At 36.7% G+C, this 17,392-nt stretch overlaps 1 long non-coding RNA gene across 1 annotated transcript in view; it reads left to right on the top strand.

Annotated features, from left to right (window-relative positions):
• LOC123333360 overlaps positions 1 to 16,248 on the top strand; it is a 41,686-nt gene extending 25,438 nt beyond the window's left edge. Inside the window, exon 3 of the long non-coding RNA XR_006550698.2 lies at positions 15,610 to 16,248. This is a non-coding gene — a long non-coding RNA (uncharacterized LOC123333360). The remainder of the gene's footprint in view (positions 1 to 15,609) is intronic.
• The last annotated feature ends 1,144 nt before the right edge of the window (positions 16,249 to 17,392 follow it).

Genomic DNA, 17,392 nt, shown 5'->3' with positions numbered 1-17,392 from the left:
ATTTTATTGGCATATAATTGTTGATAGTACTTTCTTATGATCCTTTGTATTTCTGTGTTGTCTGTTGTGATCTCTCCATTTTCATTTCTAATTTTATTGATTTGATTTTTCTCCCTTTGCTTCTTGATGAGTCTGGCTAATGGTTTGTCAATTTTATTTATCCTTTCAAAGAACCAGCTTTTGGTTTTGTTGATTTTTGCTATGATCTCTTTTGTTTCTTTTGCATTTATTTCTGCTCTAAGTTTTAAGATTTCTTTCCTTCTACTAACCCTAGGGTTCTTCATTTCTTCCTTTTCTAGTTGCTTTAGATGTAGAGTTAGGTTATTTATTTGACTTTTTTCTTGTTTCTTGAGGTGTGCCTGTATTGCTATGAACTTTCCCCGTAGGACTGCTTTTACAGTGTCCCACAGGTTTTGGGTTGTTGTGTTTTCATTTTCATTCATTTCTATGCAAATTTTGATTTCTTTTTTGATTTCTTCTGTGATTTGTTGGTTATTCAGCAGCGTGTTGTTCAGCCTCCATACGTTGGAATTTTTAATAGTTTTCCTCTTGTAATTGAGATCTAATCTTACTGCATTGTGGTCAGAAAAGATGCTTGGAATGATTTCTACTTTTTTGAATTTATCAAGGCTAGCTTTATGGCCCAGGATGTGATCTATCCTGGAGAAGGTTCCATGTGCGCTTGAGAAGAAGGTGAAATTCATTGTTTTGGGATGAAATGTCCTATAGATATCAATTAGGTCTAACTGGTCTATTGTATCATTTAAAGTTTGTGTTTCCTTGTTAATGTTCTGTTTAGTTGATCTATCCATAGGTGTGAGTGGGGTATTAAAGTCTCCCACTATTATTGTGTTATTGTTAATTTCTCCTTTCATACTTGTTAGCATTTGTCTTATGTACTGCGGTGCTCCCGTGTTAGGTGCATATATATTTATAATTGTTATATCTTCTTCTTGGATTGATCCTTTGATCATTATGTAGTGACCATCTTTGTCTCTTTTCACAGTCCTTGTTTTAAAGTCTATTTTATCTGATATGAGTATTGCTACTCCTGCTTTCTTTTGGTCCCTATTCGCATGGAAAATCTTTTTCCAGCCCTTCACTTTCAGTCTGTATGTGTCCCCTGTTTTGAGATGGGTCTCTTGTAGACAACATATGCAGGGGTCTTGTTTTTGTATCCATTCAGCCAGTCTTTGTCTTTTGGTTGGGGGCATTCAACCCATTTACGTTTAAGGTAATTACTGATAAGTATGATCCCGTTGTCATTTACTTTATTGTTTTGGGTTCGAATTTATACACCGTTTTTGTGTTTCCTGTCTAGAGAATATCCTTTAGTATTTGTTGGAGAGCTGGTTTGGTGGTGCAGAATTCTCTCAGCTTCTGCTTGTCTGAAAAGCTTTGGATTTCTCCTTCATACTTGAATGAGATCCTTGCTGGGTACAATAATCTGGGCTGTAGGTTATTTTCTTTCATCATTTTAAGTATGTCTTGCCATTCTCTCCTGGCTTGAAGAGTTTCTATTGAAAGATCAGCTGTTATCCTTATGGGAATTCCCTTGTGTGTTATTTGTTGTTTTTCCCTTGCTGCTTTTAATATTTGTTCTTTGTGTTTGATCTTTGTTAATTTGATTAATATGTGTCTTGGGTTTTTTTGCCTTGGGTTTATCCTGTTTGGGACTCTCTGGGTTTCTTGGACTTGGGTGATTATTTCCTTCCCCATTTTAGGGAAGTTTTCAACTATTATCTCCTCAAGTATTTTCTCATGGTCTTTCTTTTTGTCTTCTTCTTCTGGGACCCCTATGATTCGAATGTTGTAGCGTTTAATATTGTCCTGGAGGTCTCTGAGATTGTCCTCATTTCTTCTAATTCGTTTTTCTTTTATCCTCTCTGATTCATTTATTTCTACCATTCTATCTTCTAATTCACTAATCTATCTTCTGCCTCTGTTATTCTACTATTTGTTGCCTCCAGAGTGTTTTTAATTTCACTTATTGCATTATTAATTATATATTGACTCTTTTTTATTTCTTCTAAGTCCTTGTTAAACCTTTCTTGCATCTTCTCAATCCTTGCCTCCAGGCTATTTATCTGTGATTCCATTTTAATTTCAAGATTTTGGATCAATTTCACTATCATTATTCGGAATTCTTTATCAAGTAGATTCCCTATCTCTTACTCTTTTGTTTGGTTTGGTGGGCATTTATCCTGTTCCTTTATCTGCTGGCTATTCCTCTGTCTCTTCATCTTGTTTAAATTGCTGAGTTTGGGGTGTCCTTCCTGTATTCTGGCATTTTGTGGAGTTCTCTTTATTGTGGCATTTCCTCACTGTGTGTGGGTTTGTACAGGTGGCTTGTCATGGTTTCCTGGTTAGGGAAGCTTGTGTCGATGTTCTGGTGGATGGAGCTGTATTTCTTCTCTCTGGAGTGTAATGAAATGTCCAGTAATGAGTTGTGAGATGTCTATGGTTTTGGGGTGACTTTGGGCAGCCTGTATCTTGAAGCTCAGGGCTGTGTTCCTTTGTTGCTGGAGAGTTTGCTTGGTATGTCTTTCCCTGGAACTTGTTGGCCCTTGTGTGGTGCTTGGTTTCAGTGTCGGTATGGGGGCGTTTGATGAGCTCCTGTTAATTAATGTTCCTTGGAGTCAGGAGTTCCCTGGAGTCAGGGTTTGGACTTAAGCCTCCTACTTCCAGTTATCATTCTTATTTTTACAGTAGTTTCAAAACTTCTCCTTCTATACAGCACCATTGATAAAACATCTACGTTAAATATGAAAAGTTTCTCTACTGTGATGGTCACTCAGAGAGGTTCACAGTGTTACATGGAGAAGAGAAGAGGGAGGAGGGAGTTAGAGGTGACCCAAATGAGATGAGGTGGTATCAATAGTGGAGAGAGTGGGTTAGCCAGTAGTCACTTCCTTATGTGCACTCCACAACTGGACTGCTCAGAGATGTTCATGGAGTTATACAGAGAAGAGAAGAAGGAGGCAGGAGACAGAGGTGGCCAGAAGGATAAAAGGGGGAAATTCAAAGGAGGGAGACAGATCCAGCCAGTAATCAGTTCCCTAAGTGTTCTCCACCGTCTGGAACACACAGAAATTCACAGAGTTGGGTAGAGTAGAGAGGGGTTAGGGAGGAGATACAGGCGACCTGGTGGAGAAAACGGAGAGTCCAAAGGGAGAGAGAGCAGTCAAGCCAGTAATCTCGTTCCCTAGTGAAAAATGGGTCCTGAAGATTGGGTTCTTAAAGGTACAAAATTGGTAACAATTACCTAAAAGCAAAAATTAAAAATCTAGAGTAGAGTTTGGAATTTCAAAAATGCGATGTTAATGAAAAGAAGAAGGAAAAGAAAGAGAGAAAAAACGAACAAAGAAAAACTAACAAGGTCGTGAAAATTATAAAGAAACTACAGGTACAAAATTGATAACTAATACCAAAAAGCAAAAATTAAAAATCTAGAGTAGAGTTTGGAATTTCAAAAATACAATGTTAAAAAAAAGAAGAAGAAAAATAAAGAGAGAAAACAAACAAACCAACAAAAACAATGTCGCAAAAATTATAAAGAAAATACAGGTACAAAATTGATATCAAATACCAAAAAGCATAAATTAAAAATCTTGAGTAGAGTTTGGAATTGCAGATATACGATGTTATATAAAAGAAGAAGAGAAAGAAACAGAGGGGGAAAAAAGAAAAAAAAAAGTCACAGAAATTATTAAAAAAAACTATAGGTACACAATTGATAACATATACCAAAAGGCTAAAATTAAAAATCTAGAGTAGAGTTTGGAATTTCAAAAATACGATGTTAAAGAAAAGAAGAAGGAAAAGAAAGAGAGAAAAAATGAACAAAGAAAAACAAACAAGGTCGCGAAAATTATAAAGAAACTACAGGTACAAAATTGATAACTAATACCAAAAAGCAAAAATTAAAAATCTAGAGTAGAGTTTGGAATTTCAAAAATACAATGTTAAAAAAAAGAAGAAGAAAAATAAAGAGAGAAAACAAACAAACCAACAAAAACAATGTCGCAAAAATTATAAAGAAAATACAGGTACAAAATTGATATCAAATACCAAAAGCATAAATTAAAATCTTGAGTAGAGTTTGGAATTGCAGATATACGATGTTATATAAAAGAAGAAGAGAAAGAAACAGAGGGAAAAAAAAAGTCACAGAAATTATAAAAAAAACTATAGGTACAAAATTGATAACATATACCAAAAGGCTTAAATTAAAAATCTAGAGTTTGGAATTTCAAAAATACAATGTTAAAGAAAGGAAGAAAAAGAAAAAAAAAAACAAAGCACGGTCAAAAAATTATAAAATATATATATGAAGTTTGCTGAAGAAGAAAAAAAAAATAGGGTCTTTTTTTTTTTTTTGCAAAGTAATAGGTTATAAAAGTGAAAATTAAAGGACAATAGAGCACTTAAAATTTTTTTTAAAAAATTAAAAAAAAAAGAAGAAAGAAAGATTGATCGTAAAAATAGTAAAAATATATACAGGTCTTTCTCTGGTTTTGTTGTGAGTATTGTGGTTCAGTTCACTTTTGGCTAGTTCCTTGGTCCGACTTATATTTCTCAAGGTCTATAGGCCCCTTCCTATGTAGTCCTTAGTAACCACAGGGTTTTAATCTATGGCCTGTAGCTTCCAAGGCGTTTCCCTCTGTTATAGCTTCTTCTGTTTGCTGGTCTCTTCAGTGTCTGGTTCCCGCCCTGACACAAAGGGGACGGTTGAGGACACTATTTTTTTTTTTTTTTTTTTTAATTTAGGCTCACTTGTTCAGCCGTGCTGTGGGGAGGGAGGGAGGGATGCTGCAAACAGATAACACTGGCGTGCGCTCGCAGTGCCTCAGCCACACTGGGTCTGCCCCCGCTCACGGCGCGTGTAGCCTCCCTGCCCACACTGCTCGGGCTCTAGGTTGTTCCGCTGGGAACAATCAGAGGCCGGCCCTGGGCTGAGCTCCCAGGTCCAAGCCGCTCAGGTTCAGGCACTCGGGTAGTCCTCAGAGGCGCAGACTCGGTTGGGTCTGCATTTTGTGCTCTTCCCAGATCCGAGCAGCTCAGGTGATGAGGTGTTTGGTGAGCGCCAATGCTGCGACTTATCGCCTCCCCACCACTCGGATATCTGGGTGTAAAACCGGCGCACCTTCTCAGGTAGATGTTGACCGTCCAGACCCCCAAGAAGTTTTAGTTAGCAAAGAAGCCTGCTTACAGTTTTATAGATAATGTCTCTCTTGGGCTGCAATTGCCCCCTTCCGGCTCTGGCTGCCTGTCACCGGAGGGGGAAGGTCTGCAGCCGGCTATCTCTGTTCAGTCCTTTGTTCCGTATGCAGGCCTGGTGGTGTCTTAGGCTGGGGCTGGCTTTTCGCGTGGTAGATATCCCACAGTCTGGTTTGCTAGCCCAAATTATTTCGCTCAGATAGCACTCAGGACTTTCGGGCCCGATTCTTACTCTAAGGGACACAGCCCGCACCGCACTTCCCTGCCCAGCCCCCGCTTGCTAATGCCGTGTGCAGGCGTCTGCGCTGCTTCTCCACTGGGGGGTTACCGTAGGGCTCACAATCTGCGATTTTTAATTGTTTATTTATTTTTTTTTCTCCCTTTTATGTTGCCCTCTGTGCTTCCAAAGCTCGGCACAGATTCGGCAGTGAGAAGGTTTCCTGGTGTTTGGAAACTTCTCTCTTTTTAAGACTCCCTTCCTGGGGCAGAACTCCGTCCCTCCCTCTTTTGTCTCTTTTTTTGTCTTTTATATTTTTTCCTACCTCCTTTCGAAGAGTTGGGTTGCTTTTCTGGGTGCCTGATGTCCTCTGCTGGCATTCAGAAGTTGTTTTGTGGAATTTACTCGACGTTTAAATGCTCTTTTGATGAATTTGTGGGGGAGAAAGTGTTCTCCCCGTCCTACTCCTCCGCCATCTTGGCTCCTCCAAATCTCTCTTGAATTTTAATACTACAGAGGGTTTAGATGACATTTTGTATTGTTTTCTTCATTTTCAATTAGTCAAACATATAAAAAACTTTGTTTTTCTAAAGTCTATTATTGTTCATATTAAATAGTAGCACAGAAATTTAATATGTGTATGTTATAATGCTTATCTAACTTCTATCTTCTTGAATTATTAACTAACTTTTAAATTAGGCAACATCAGTGCATTGGACTGAACAACATATGACATTTTTAGGTCAAGTCAGAAGAAAAAATTATTAGAAATATATAGATGATCATAATATAAGAATGCCTGCAGTGGAAAAGTGAAAGAAAGTGTTGGTTTCTCAGTCGTGCCTGGCTCTTTGTCAACCCAAGGATTGTAGCCCACCAGGCTCCTCTGTCCATGGGATTTCCCAGGCAGGAACACATGAGTGAGTTGCCATGACCTTCTCCAGAGGATCTGCTGGACCCAGGAATCAAACCCTGGTCTCCTGCAGTGCAGGTGGGCTCTTTACTGTCTGAGCCACCAGGGAAGCTCTGTGGCTTACACTGGGGATATGGTAAATATACAGAGACCTGGTAAATAGTTCAATGCCTTTCTTTATGAGTTTAATTCTGTGTAGAGACTATGCAGCTTTTATATATGAAAAATCTTAAAAGAAAACAAAACTTTTAAAAATGGTTCCTAGAAATGTAATAGCATTTTGATATTTACATTAAATTAGGATACTGGATGAATTTGGATAATCTGTGTTTAAAGGAAATAAGTTTACAGAAGAAAAGATGGACATAATCTCATTTTTAATATTAAGGTCCAGAAATCGGACAGCACTGATTAATATTTTGAATATGTATAAAATAGCAAAATTGTTTTGCTGAAAGATAATTAGTGCAAAAAATAAGGGAAGATTTTATATGATAATATTTAATAGTGAATGTTGTTATTGTTCAGTTGCTAAGTTGTGTCTGACTCTTTGTGGCCCCTTGAACTGTAGCATGCCAGGCTCCTCTGTCTTCCATCTCCTGGAGTTTGCTCAAATTCATGTCCACTGAGTCAGTGATGCTATCTAATCATCTCATCTCTGCCACTACCTTCTTTTGCTTTCAGTCTTGCCCAGCATCAGGGTCTTTTTCAATGATTCTGCTGTTCACATCAGCTGGCCAAAGCACTGGAGCTTCAGTGCTTCCAATGAATATTCAGAATTGATTTCCTTTAGTATTGACTGGTTTGATCTCCTTGCAGCCCAAGGGATTCTCAAGAGTCTTCTCCAGCACCACAATTCTAAAGCATAAATTTTTCAGTGCTAATAACTGATAAAATAATTGATAAGAATAGAAAGATGGCTAAGGTTTCTGCATGTTGATGTACATGGAATTTGGAGGTTTTATTTTTTTTTATTTATTCTTTTTAATAAATACATTCTACACCAGTAAAATATGAGCTTTACTCTAGCAAAATGTGACAATTTTATTAGTTTGTAAAGAAAAAAAAATCATTAGACTCTTGTTTTGCTTTTTTATTGGCTTTATATATAAAACCAATAATGTATATAAAATTGAATTTAAATTAAATTATAAGCAACTTAATTTAAGCTTAAGAAGAAGGTTTTCTTGAGAAAGCCATATCCATGTTAGACTTAAAAACATATACCAAACATACTTATAAATTAAATATATATATTTATAATATATAAAAAATATATTTATATGTTATATATATATATATTGGTTATGGGCTTCCCTTGTGGCTCTAGTGGTAAAGAACCTGTCTTTCAGTGCAGGAAACATAAGAGACCTGGGTTTGATCCCTGGGTTAGGGAGATGCCCTGGAGGAGGGCATGGCAACCGACTCCAGCATTCTTGCCTAGAGAATCCCATGGACAGAGGCGCCTAGTGGGCTAGAGTTCACAGAGTCGCATAGAGTCAGACATGACAACCTACTTAGCATAGCGTTGCATAGCATGTTGACTAAACAAATATATCCCACCTTAGAATTTTAGGGGTACATAACATGTTTTCCCTTTTTGTTATACTTTTTTGAAGAAAAGAAATATTAATTAAAAATGAGTGAGAGAAATATATTTGTCTCCAAACTAGAGTAGAAAATAAGCATTTTCTAACAATTTGTTATAGGAAAATTCTCATTTAGTATTGTTAGACATAACAATCCTTAAAATGTTAATGACCAGTGCGTCTCCACTCAAATTGTTCACATCACACAAATAGGTACAAGCTAGTTGTTACATATATGTACATAATCATAAAAAATGCTTTCATCAGTTCTGAGTTACTACTACTCAAACAAATAGGTTAACACTGTATGTCTCTTACTATACTTAATTTGTACTGATTTAAAATTTGTTATGAGTGTTAAAGAAATTGATCCCAAGCTTTATATAATATAGGTACCCCAAAAGATTAATTTCAATAGAAAGATGTAGAATATAAACTTATGTTATTACAAAGCTTACAATTTGCACAAAATTGTTTTAATAAGATGGAAGTTGCAGTTTATTTTCTTCAATCTTAAGGAAAAATGTATCTAACTACCAAAGTTAGTCTTTTGCTATATATTAGAAAGACTTAGAAATCCTGAAAGATGATGCTGTGAAAGTGCTGCACTCAATATGCCAGCACATTTGGAAAACTCAGCAGTGGCCATAGGACTGGAAAAGGTCAGTTTTCATTTCAATCCCAAAGAAAGGCAATGCAAAAGAATGCTCAAACTACCGCACAATTGCACTCATCTCACACACTAGTAAAATAATGCTCAAAATTCTCCAAGCTAGGCTTCAGCAATATGTAAGCCATGAACTTCCAGATATTCAAGCTGGTTTTAGAAAAGGCAGAGGAACCAGAGATCAAATTGCCAACATCCACTGGATCATGGAAAAAGCAAGAGAGTTCCAGAAAAACATCTATTTCTGCTTTATTAACTATGCCAAAGCCTTTGACTGTGTGAATCATAATAAACTGTGGAAAATTCTGAAAGAGATGGGAACCCCAGACCATCTGATCTGCCTCTTGAGAAACCTATATGCAGGTCAGGAAGCAACAGTTTGAAGTAGACATGGAAAAACAGAATGGTTCCAAGTAGGAAAAGGAGTACGTCAAGGCTGTATATTGTCACCCTGCTTATTTAACTTATATGCAGAGTACATCATGAGAAACGCTGCACTGGAAGAAGCACAAACTGGAATCAAGTTTGCTGGGAGAAATGTCAATAACCTCAGATATGCAGATGACACCACCCTTATGGCAGAAAGTGAAGAGGAACTCAAAAGCCTCTTGATGAAAGTGAAAGAGGAGAGTGAAAAAGTTGGCTTAAAGCTCAACATTCAGAAAACGAAGATCATGGCATCTGGTCCCATCACTTCATGGGAAATAGATGGGGAAACAGTGGAAACAGTGTCAGACTTTATTTTGGGGGGCTCCAAAATTACTGTAGATGGTGACTACAGCCATGAAATTAAAAGACACTTACTCCTTGGAAGGAAAGTTATGACCAACCAAGATAGCATATTGAAAAGCAGAGACATAACTTTGCCAACAAAGGTCCGTTTAGTTAAGACTATGCTTTTTCCAGTGGCCATGTATGGATGTGAGAGTTGAACTGTGAAGAAAGATGAGTGCCAAAGAATTGATGCTTTTGAAGTGTGGTGTTGGAGAAGACTCTTGAGAGTCCCTTGGATTGCAAGGAGATCCAACCAGTCCATCCTAAAGGAGACCAGTCCTGGATTTCTTTGGAAGGAATGATGCTAAGGCTGAAACTCCAGCACTTTGGCCACCTCATGCAAAGAGTTGACTGATGGGAAAAGACTCTGATCCTGGGAGGGATTTGGGGCAGGAGGAGAAGGGGACGACAGAGGATGAGATGACTGGATGGAATCACCGACTCAATGGACGTGAGTTTGAGTGAGCTCCTGGAGATGGTGATGGACAGGGAGGCCTGGCATGCTGTGATTCATGGGGTCGCAAATAGTCAGACATGACTGAGCGACTGAACTGAACTGACTGAACTGATAAACAGTTTAAACTAATTCTAAATAATTTTGCAATAAGATAAATGGAATGATTTGAATCATAGATGTCTTACTATAGGAGCTTCATGACTTTCAGTTTGAATAAGAATGGGACACTGCTTGTCCTTATGTGATAAATATAGTAGTCTAATAACTATATTTTTCCCCATCCTATATCCATGATTTTTGTATAAATACAAATATTTACTATCCACCTTTACATTATTTGCAATATTTATTAGTATACCTACTGGTAAACAATAAGAACACCCTCGTAAGTGAGAGAAAAGACACACATGGATACACAGAGAATAAAACCACATAGAGATTGAGGCAAAGATTCATAGCACATGCCTACAGAGAAGAGAGGCATGAGACGGCTTCTTCCTCCAAGTTTCCAAAAAGGAATCAATACTCCCAAACCCTGACTTTGAACATCTGGCCTCCTGAACTGTGAAAGAATAAAGTTCTGTTTTAAGCAGGTGATGATTTGTGTTAATCTGACTAGGAGTTGGATTGCATTTAATGTTTGCTGTAGCTGAGGAGGAGGAGAAGGGGACAACAGAGGATGAGATGTTTGGATGGCATCACCAACTCAATGGACATGAGTTTGAGTAAACTCTGGGAGTTGGTGATGGACAGGGAAGCCTGGTGTGCTGCAGTCCATGGGGTTGCAAAGAGTCAGACGAGACTGAACGACTGAACCGAAGGACCCTAGGTACACAATTTTCAAGGATAATGTTTTTATCTCTCCTGTTGACATGTTGGTCTTCTTCCTCAGAGTTTGTGTCTTGAAGCTCTTTCAGCTGTAATTCATTTTTGTTACTGGAGCCATATTTGAGTGGTGGTAAACTGTGTGGGACAGCAGCATTTAATCTTTGGAGTGAATCTTATATTTTAGTGGGCCTGTGTCCCTGGGCTGTGATTTTCACAAGGGTTTTATAGTTCCACCTTGCCCAACATTAAGTGCCATAGAAAGTCTAGAGAGGTCAGGAGTGGGAAAAATTATCCTTCCCTAAACAGGAGCTGATTTTCTGAAGTCTTTAACCCTGAATATTAAGTTTTCTTTTGGAGACGTTCGGGTATATTTCCTAGTGGTTACTCTTCCCGGTTTCCTCTTAAGAGGACATCTTTGCTTGCTGCTCGTCATGAGACTATGGTAAGATTCCTGGAGGTGGAACTGAGAAAACTTTGCCTTCCCCACAGTAAAAATTAAAGCCTCAGGAGTTCCCAATCTCATGCTAGTGCATACGCAGCCTCGAAAGGTCTGTCAAGTTACCATTTAACTTCCCATCTAGTTCCTATCTTCCTTCCTAGTTTTATTGCTCCATTGGCTTCTTTCGTAGTTAAGCAGTCTCCACTATGACTCAATTTGCCTGCCTTCTAGAGATTTCAGGGTGGTTATTTGCACTAAGACTCCTATAGAATGGTGCATCCAGTAAAAATAATCAATTTTCAATGTTTCTGCTTTTTCTTGTAAAAATGGGAATGATGACTTCTAAGCTAGTTACATGTGTGCTTGAAGTGAAATTAAACTTTAACTTTTCACTGACTTGTTAAATCTACAATGCCATCTTACTGATAAGTTTTTAGTCTTCTATCAAGCTTACCTCTTTGTCTGAAAAAGTATTTTTCAAAATGATCATTCCATGATATTTTCCAGTTTTAATTATGAGAATTATTTTTTGTTTGTATCTAGAAGATATTTTCTAATTTTCTTTTGTTTGTGTATTTCTTTCTTACATTTTGAATTTAGCTTTCATAATTTTACACATTTCAATCATGAAGATTTGGTTATTATCTAACAACTCTGTCATCAGATGTTTTAATCCTGAATACTGGCAACTTTATTTACATTTACAATAAATTTGGACTTAAAAATAGATGTGTTGATGCTCCCTCTGTGAGAATAAGAGATTTTTAAAGATTGTGTTCTTTTAAAAATACATTCAGTTTTCCAGTGCTTGTCTTCTTAACTAAGGACTAAATTCATTCATTTATTCATTGAATACTTATTGAGCATCTTCCATGTGGCAGAGAATGTTTTATGTTGTAGGGATGTATCAATGAATATCAGTAACCACAACATCAAAAAATCTGGTCATTGTGGAGCTTACTTTTCAATAGATATGAAAATATGTTGAATTATTTCCTTTGCTTGGGATTTCCTTTTACAATACTGAGAGTACTCATGAAACCTTCAAAGTCACATAAAGGAGGATTATATCTCAAAGGAACTTTCTTTTTACCCATTTACTGGTAAGCCTGGAACAGACGGTTTTCTTGTCATCTTCTTGCAAGTTGAGGAGATCTTATGGTCTCCTCAATGAATGAAGAGACCTCATTCATCTATGACAGAGAGACCTTTGAGCAAATTAACTTTATGTTGAGTTCTGAATTTTGACTTAAAACCTTTCTTGGTTTCAAAGTCTTGTCTTTTATTCACAAAGCAGCCTTTAAAAACCAAGGCATTTTTTCTTCAGAGCAGCTTTTAAAAATCAAGGTTCTCTTTAAAAGTATCCTAAAGGTGGTGGGCTGCCGTCTCTGGGGTCGCACAGAGTCAGACATGACTGAAGTGACTTAGCAGCAGCAGCAGCAAACGTGGCTATATATTATGTTTTCATTTTGGTTTCTTGCTCCCTCTTTGCTATATGTCACATTTTAATCACATTTCTGAGGAAATTAAGATTTGACAATTATACATTAGAATAATATATACAATATTGATTTACTTATATCCCCTTTCTGTACCTTTATATCTTATTGCCAAATTCAAATTTTTCTTCTAAAAAGAATGGTATAAAGTTTCTATTATATGAATGATTCTGTGACTTCTAACCAAAAAGAATCAGAATGCTGTTTAGAAAGCTCTCAGGTTACTAAGTTTCTATTTTGGGGGGCATACACTAATTTATAAATTAAAATATAATGATGCTATATAATGCACATTTGAAAGTATGTGGTTTTCATTTTCTTTTGGCCAACACGTCTCCACTTACAAATTAACTTCCTATTAAATCTGCTTTTGCTAATGGTTTATTTTATTAATCAGTATTTTAAAGTCTTATTTAAGTTCTGTATTGAAGCTATTCTAACATAGCTCTTAAAGTAAATGTTGTTAGTATCAATACATATTATATTCAGAAGTGTGTAATTTTAAAAAATTATAATTTTAAATAGTTTTTCATATAAAACAATTGGAACATAATATGTGCCTTTGCTTGCAAAGCAGAAATTAATTAGACATTATTAATCTAAAGAAAAGTGTAGTTTAAATGGTTTCTTATTTTATGCTGAATAAGTATAAATGATATATTTATTTGGTGATAATTATCTGATTTTCCAGTTATATAAAGAATGCATGCATTTGTGTATTTTTAACATAGTTGCCTTAAAACTTAACAGAGGCAATTTACTATTTGTGTAAAATTTATTTTCATTATTAATTAGAACTCTGAAAATCTAATACAATATTGTGCCCTGGGAATAAATATTTTTCACATACACTGCAAGTAAGTATTGTAAGCTGAAATTCTTTAGAAAAACTAGTAAAAATTTTTCCCTTTCCTGTAAACACCTACAAAATACACTTAAGTTTGAAATGATAGGTCTGCTCACTGGGAGAGAGAATTTAAGACTTTCCTTTATTTATCAGTGCTTTGGTTTGAACAAACATCTTGTACCACTTTAAACTTGACTACAAAGTGTTTTATAAGCTTCTGTACAGACTTTGCAAGTTATTGAGGTTAATGGTCAATGCAATTGCTATCTCTTATGCAATAAACTGCTTTATTTTGTCTGTGAATTCTCTAAGGAGTAACACAAGCATAAAGGGTGTATTCAGCATACATGAAATCTAATCCTATTAGAGTAAACAACTAAATTACAGAATCTTTGAAGCAAAAAAGCTGCCAACTCTGTAAAATAATGCTTTTTCTCTTCTTGAATGAAGTGAAATGATAAAGCTGCTGATTTCAAAAAAAGAATTTGAGCCAAAAAGTAAAAGTCATACAAAATGAGCCTAATAACATTGGAATGACAGGACACAAAATCTATTTGATGATTGCATTGAAGGAAAAGAAAAGAGGTGATCAAAATGGCTATGACTGCTGTTGCTCATTTTTAAAAAGAATCAACTAAGAAAAACAGCAGTAGAATTAAGCTACTGCCTCACTCAAGTTTGCTATCCCAAACCACCTGTTAAAGTATAATGTCATCACTGTATTTCTCAAAGTCTTGTTCATTAAAAATAGTAATGTTTCTAGACATTGGAAACTAGATTGCTAACTAGAGACCTAAAATACACTGCTAAGTCATGTTACTGATAATATATTTAATAATGGTGACTTACATTACTTTTAATTTTATTTATAACTTGGATAGTCATTCATATTGTAGTTGGATCCTCTACAAGATTTACATACTTGGTATATTGTAATACTTACTATTTAATCCTTATCAGTATCTTCATCCTATTTTTAACATTTTCCCTAATATTTTCCCACAAGTAAAAGCTGTAAATTCCAAAATAACCTCTAACTAAAATGTATTCATATTCGGTGGCTAAGTGATTTGATAGATGAAATTAAGTCAAGAAAGGAACAGAAAGAAATGAGTTTGGAAAGCATTCTGCTTTGACCCACCTCCTTTCTACTGATGTATTTTGTTCTGGTTCAAACTTGCAAAAACTCAAAGATGGTTAAGTATTTTACTCTTCATTAATGTGTATAGCAATATGAGGAAAGTTTCTTAGCATACAATATAAAGTCATATGTAGTTTTGTTTAATTTGATATAAATATTAATGAAATATATTTATAGTAGAACCAAAGATATGGAGTTTGCAATGCATTTTGCAAATCTCCCCTCCCTCCAATGTGTGTCCATATTTCTTACAGATTTATGGTTAAAAGATTCATGGCTAGGAAAGTTGTGAAAATCTTTGGGAAAAAAATCTAACCACATTTTAAAAAGTATTAACCAATGAGAGCTAGAGAAATATATTTTCATTAAAGTAGTACACTTTGCAGAGAAGGCAATGGCACCCCACTCCAGTACTCTTGCCTGGAAAATCCCATGAACAGAGGAGCCTGGTAGGCTGTAGTCCATGGGGTCGTGAAGAGACGGACATGACTGAGCGACTTCACTTTCACTTTTCACTTTCCTGCATTGGAGAAGCAAATGGCAACCCACTCCAGTGCTCTTGCCTGGAGAATCCCAGGGACGGGAGAGCCTGGTGGGCTGCTGTCTATGGGGTCGCACAGAGTCGGACATGACTGAAGTGACTTAGCAGGAGCAGCAACAGTACACTTTGACTACCTAGTATGTGCCATGAGCTGAGGATATAAAGTTGGATATACCAGAAGTCCTCATCCTCAAGGAAGTCATATTAATATACAGAAACACATTGCCATTTATCGGTTGCCAGGCAGTGTTAGATATATATATCTCATTGCAATCAGCAAAATATATGCTAGAATCCCTGTTTTATAGATTAGATAAAATAATATGTGAACATGAAAACCAATACAAATAAACAAAATAAACACTAGAATAATGTATGTCAAACGTTATCTAAGAACAAAGGAAGAGTTGATTCCTTATTTAACACAAAACTTCACCAAGGCATTCAAGTGTTAGCATTCAAATCTGGTCTTTTCAGGGCTTCCCTGGAGGCTCAGTGATGAAGAATCTGCTTGCCAATGGAGGAGACACAGGTTTGATCGCTGGTCTGTGAAGATCCGACATTCTACGGAGCAACTAAGCCCGTGGGTCACAACTCCTGAGCCCACGTGCTCTAGGGTCCAGGAACCACAACTTCTGAAGTCTGCGCACTCTAGAACTTGTGCTTTGTGCAAGAGAAGCCATGCAGTTAGAAGACCCTGCACCTCAACCAGAGAAAAGCCCATGCAGCAATTAGGACCCAGCACAGCCAAACACAAAGTAAATCAATCAGTGAAAATTCAGATACGGTCTTTTCAGATGAGAGAACAAGGAAAGCAATTGGAATATAACATGTTAGTTATCTATTTCTGCTGAATGACAATTACCACAAATTTAGTGACTTTACACAAAAACACATTTACTATTTCACTGTTTCGGTAGATCAGGAATCTAGGCATAGCTTGTCTGGGTCTTCTTTATGTTTATTTATTACTTTTGTGGGGGAGAGTCTTTAGAATTCACAAGGCTGCAATTTAAGGTACTGGCCAGGACTACAGTCTCATCTGATGCCTTAATGAGGGAGAGCCAGGGAAGAGTGCCTAGATCCCTGACCGAATAAAGCTTCTTGTGGTTTTAAGGCTGAGGTTTTTACTTTCTTAAGGGCTGCTGACTGGAGAGCATTCCTAGCTCCTAGAAACTGCCCACAATTCCTTGGAATGTGAGCACCCTCGACATATCCCTCAAAGCCAGCAAGGGAGAGATTCCTGTAAAGTGGGCATTGCTGCTGCTGCTGCTCCTAAGTCACTTCAGTCGTGTCCGACTCTGTGCGACCCCAGAGATGGCAGCCCACCAGGCTCCCCCGTCCCTGGGATTCTCCAGGCAAGAGCACTGCAGTGGGTTGCCATTTGCTTCTCCAATGCAGGAAAGTGAAAAGTGAAGGTGAAGTCACTCACTCGTGCCCGACTCCCAGCGACCCCATGGACTGCAGCCTACCAGGCTCCTCCGTCCCATGGGTTTTGCCAGGCAAGAGTACTGGAATGGGTTGCCACTGTCTTCTCCAAAGTGGGCATTGCAGTCTTACATAATACTAATCAGTCACACCATTACATATATCTTGTCATCTTTGCCATACTCTGTGGGTGAGAAGCAAGTCATAGATCCCACCACATTCAAGGTTAGGAATCATACAAGGACATGAACGTGAAGAGGGAGGGTCATGAGGGTCACTTTGGAAGTTGATCTGCCACAGATAGTATTAAAGAAGATAACCTCTAAGTGAAATACAAAGAGCAAATAGTTAAGTAGAGAAACAGGTGGGAAGAACTGAGAATTAAATTTGCCTTAGAAGAGGGTACTTGATTATATTTCTGGTAATCTTGAATCTTTCTTGTTTCAAAATACAAAATTCTAGGAACACTCCAAGGGATTGGTATAATAATAGTGATAGCAGTTGTCACTTTGCTAATATTATACATTACAAATTTTGTTGAGGTTATATACGTAGCTCCCAAATTTAGAATATAAAAATAGAGTGAATTTCTCTTAATTTTTAATTCAGACAAAAATGTCTAAAAAGTGCATATATATATACATATATTAATATTTGTATTAGTGTATAATGTGAGTATTCTCAAAGATTTGGAGTGTACTTATACTAAAATATTATTCATTATTTATCTGAAATTCAAATTTAACAGCTATTAATTCTGTTCTAATTAACAACTCTAGTCATATGTGTGGCACCTTACTTATTATTATCAAAAACTGAGGTACATATTAGT

Source organism: Bubalus bubalis, chromosome 4, assembly GCF_019923935.1.
Source record: "Bubalus bubalis isolate 160015118507 breed Murrah chromosome 4, NDDB_SH_1, whole genome shotgun sequence".
Taxonomy (NCBI): Eukaryota; Metazoa; Chordata; class Mammalia; order Artiodactyla; family Bovidae; genus Bubalus; species Bubalus bubalis.
The sequence above is the reverse complement of the archived record's forward strand: the minus strand, read 5'-3'. Positions and strand labels throughout refer to the sequence as shown.